The sequence below is a fragment of the Varroa jacobsoni genome, unplaced genomic scaffold, assembly GCF_002532875.2.
Source record: "Varroa jacobsoni isolate VJ856 unplaced genomic scaffold, vjacob_1.0 scaffold_1033, whole genome shotgun sequence".
NCBI classification, from domain to species: Eukaryota; Metazoa; Arthropoda; class Arachnida; order Mesostigmata; family Varroidae; genus Varroa; species Varroa jacobsoni.
Genome location: NW_019213935.1, coordinates 56,279 through 60,512, shown reverse-complemented (window position 1 = coordinate 60,512; position 4,234 = coordinate 56,279). Strand labels below are relative to the sequence as shown.

Genomic DNA, 4,234 nt, shown 5'->3' with positions numbered 1-4,234 from the left:
AGAGAATCGAGAGCGTGGCAAGAAATTTAGTTTTTTCTTGTGTTTTTATTTATCTTATGGTATATAACTTTTCAATAACGTAAAAATTACTTGGCCACATAATAAAAATAGCACCGCACATCTACTAGTGTGTCCTTTAATTTCAAACAATAGGATACAATACCTTTAATTTCTAACATAGGATGCATATGAACATATATATGAGTCTATATAAGATGGCAGAGGCGCACGCATTCCTATGAGGTAAAAAGATTAATGATCTTCTATTGTCAGCAAGGCTGGTTCCAAGTCAATGTCTAGAAAAAAGCATAATATATCGAATGCTTCCAAAGCGATGAGCAGACAGCCAACATGTGTTTTAACTCATAACATTAAACCCGTTCGTCGTTTTTTGTTGGTTCTCTCTTGTCGCACGTTTGTCGCCATTGTTATTACTGTGGTTGTTATTATTGACGCTGCCTCCGTACGAGCTGCAGCACTCTGCAGAACCCATGAAACGGTATCTTTGGCTATGTTGCTAGTTGAGGCATTCTATGGCTTTCAGATGGTCGACTCGGAGGAAACATTGAAATAGCAGACGCAAAGGAAGAGACAGAGGGAGGTAGGGAGGGCCTCCTTTGGGAGCAATGCAACCAAAAAAACATTAAAAGATAGAGAAATGACAATGAATGAGCGAGAGAAATCCCTACGTAATCATCCGAGTTCTCCTGCGTTATGGCGTTAAATACGAGCGGGACATAGCGTAGATTCTGCTGTAGTGATACTCGGCTGCTGGTAATATTGTTAATGCTATTCGGCGCAACAGCGGCGGTAGGCCGAAGGAAGCCGTTGCTTAGGACCAATGCAGTTGCGTCGACGAAAAAACCAGGCAGACCTAAAGAAAAAGAAAGGTGACCGTGAGAGATCACGACGCGCTGGCAGCTCAAGTAGAAAACAACAGATAGATAGATAGATAGATAGACGGCTAAAAAGCGAAAGGCGTCATCCCTGTCGTTGTTGCTGTTTCTGTCGTCGTCGTCGTCGTCGTCGTCGTCGGCGGCGTCGGCGTCGGCGTCGGCGTCGTAGTCGTCGAAAGGGCAACCGAGGCCGTTAAGCAGGACATTACATTTAGGGTCATATGAGCGACAAAGACATACGAAGAAAAAAGAAGATAGTGTTGTTAGTGGAGTTCTTCCTTGAACACTTTCTGCATTTACTTCTTCGCAGTTGAACTGGCACCCAACAGGGGACAAAGGCAAAAATCAAACAGATGCAATACACTTATAGTGTGTATTTTTCTGGCACATTCGTGTTAAGTTTTATTAGAGTCTTGACGGTGTTCAGTTATTAGGTTCTTTTCTGTTATTCGGATCGATCGAGTACTTTGAAAAGTGTACATTCCTGGGCAAGCCAAGTCGGCGCGGGGCATTGGTAGGCCAGTGAAATGTGCCCGGGCGAAATCAAAAAACAATAAAATTATGAGATCACTACGACTCGAAGCTGCAATTATAACAGCAACAGCTACGCTACAAATAGTAGCAGTTGAAGAAGGGCGTTTTGTTACTGGTGTGTTGGCACTACTATTGATGGATGCTATTGGTTCTATGTGATACTGCTGATGCTACTGTCGAGCGCGGAAATGTGAGGGATCTGCGTTGCGAGAGGAAAACTATCTCGCACTTGTAGATCTTATCAGATTTAGAGCATCTTCTTCATAATAATAACAGGCATCTTTTTGTTGGCTTTATGAGATCGCCAAACAAAAACATTTGAAGATTAGCAGCGCGGACTCTCCCTGAAGTTCTATTCAGCGGCTAGCTTATTCTACAAGTAGAATGCACCGCGTCAGCGTCTAAACAAACGCTAAAAAGAGCCGGGTACTTAAATGAAAATTAACGTAAATTTTAGCGCCTCGACCTTTGTTTTATGGCCTAGCGTGTTTTTCTAACGCTTGCCTTTTTAAAATATTAATTCAATAAGATGCTGTTTAGATTTATGCTGTGACACGAGCTTTTTGAAGGAACATCTAAACATAAATCCCGATTTAGAAGCTAATCGATGCCGTTCTTTATAAATCACCGACATCCTTATAATCCCTTTTCCGACATGGCTTTGTCCACTGTGTCCGAATATTACTTAACTTTAGAGAACTTTGCCAATTAGGAATAGAAAAAATCAAATATGGTTATATATTATATGAAATACTGTATTTGCGAACAACGCGCACAGTTAACTTGGTGTAGTAAGCTTTTGACATAACTGTAATTCTTGAAGATTCAGTCAAAGATTAAATTAAAAAATGGCTTCCCGTTTTTAATCTGATTAGGCACTAGGGCCTGATTGCCTCCGCGATCAGAGGAATGCCGCTTACGTTTCGTGAGAACGATCTGCTCTTTCGAAAGAGCTGGGCCGGACCCAGCCGGGCTAACTTCCGTTCGACCAACGCGAACTTCCTTAGGGAAAAAATGGAAATCGAATTGCGCCACGAACTACTCGTTCCAATGGTGCTTACAGAAGCTGTAACTGTGGGCCATACGACTGTTTTCCGTCTGTCGGGCAACAGCCGATGCAGCCTATCGCGGCTCCGGTTTTAAAGCAGAGCTAGGCTGTATCGGTTAAAAGCCACTGGCCGAATATATTCGACAGGCCCATTTCTGGTCCAAATATTGAAAAAATTTTTCAATTGTTTTTTTTAACAACATCGTTATGTACGTAGTGGTTAACTTCACGCGAAGTTAGTGCTGATCTAATCAGTGGTTTCCCGTTCGTCGGATTCGTTAATTTTCTATGACCGTGTTAAGTAAGTTCAAGATATACATATGTGTATGTATATATGTAGCTGAAAGGGTTATTATTATAAGTAGCTGAACAATAGTTATATCCTCCAATAATAATGTATTCAAAAATTAACTGACGGTCGGATGGTAGTTGTACGTACGTTGTCTCAGTAAATTGCATGTATTTCTCTAGATAGTTTTGTATGCTTAGTGAAGAGCGGAATTAAATGTAATAATAAGCTATTACGTCTACCTTCACGCTACGTACAATCTGATCCGTTCGAAATTACCATACATCTGACACGAGGAATAGTCATATTTTAATCCGATTGCCTAGGCACCCCTATTAGAATTGGGGCGGAGGTGTGAAAACTGTTTTGCTATCCAAATCTTAAATAGTCGATCACCCGTTTTCAATCCAGCATCCAGTTTGTTTGAATAGAAAAACGTAGCAGTTTGTTCTAAATCTCTATGAATCAATGAATCTATGACTAAAAGCCCCAAATATATCACTCACAATTGAACGAACGAGTATTTAGCATATTGGGCTAGGAATCTTGCTTCCGACTTCTGAGAATCTGTGTAAATCTGCTGTTGAACCCAACGGGTCGAATACGATACGTCGTGTTCCCTTGGAGCTCACTGAGTTTATGGCTGAAGGGTAAGAAAGCTTTCGATTGACTTTTATTTACTTAGAAAGCCTAATGACTAGAATACAGAATGTGCTAAGAGTATGCGACATAAATCATTAATAACAATGCTTGTCAAAACGCGACAACGACGTTAATCTATATATAATAATAAAAAACTAAAATAAAAAATCATAATACGTGTCTGTATAGTGTAGGCTTAATTGTAAAATCAAAGATAATATGGCACAATTCATCAATAGGAAATATGGTATTAGGTAAAATCGACATAAAAGCCCGTTCCGGCAAAACAATGCAATGGGTCTAATATAAAGAAAACTATAGTGTAGTATACATACGTGAGTATGTAGAACGAACTTTACAAAAAAAAAAAAGCTTATACTATAAGACACAGGTGCCACACAGTTTGTTTCTAATCGCACCGCTCGATGTTAGGGCTAAAAATACCGAACGTGATAACACTAATTGAAACAACAAAAATTACGATAATAACTATCGGGTACGTTCTTGCTTACTTAGTAATCGGTGGTTGTTTTTATATAGTCACCCTCGTCTAAGCAGATCATGTCAAGAAGCGCATTTTTATACTGTTCTCCTCCCCATGTTCTTTTTTTCGTTCGAAGAAACGTCGATGTTTAACGGTAGAGTCCGTCTCAACGAGCATTTACATGCATAGTGGCGTGCTATTCCGAATTCTGTCTCCCTTGTGCAGAGAGCTCTAATTTTTGGCAAAAAAAGCTATTACCAAGAGTCATTTGTTAGGGCGTACCGTGAATGAAGGTTTTAAACGTCGAACTAATGGCTGTCATACACCCGCAGTAGAAAAGA

The 4,234-nt window shown here is 40.2% G+C and overlaps 1 long non-coding RNA gene across 1 annotated transcript; it reads right to left on the bottom strand.

Annotated features, from left to right (window-relative positions):
* Nucleotides 1–959: 959 nt before the first annotated feature.
* Nucleotides 960–3,909, bottom strand: LOC147752743 (uncharacterized). Its single transcript, XR_015313265.1, has 3 exons — nucleotides 3,745–3,909; nucleotides 3,274–3,410; nucleotides 960–1,005 (listed from the first exon to the last, which is right to left on the bottom strand). It is a non-coding gene; the product is annotated as an uncharacterized LOC147752743 (long non-coding RNA).
* Nucleotides 3,910–4,234: the final 325 nt, after the last annotated feature.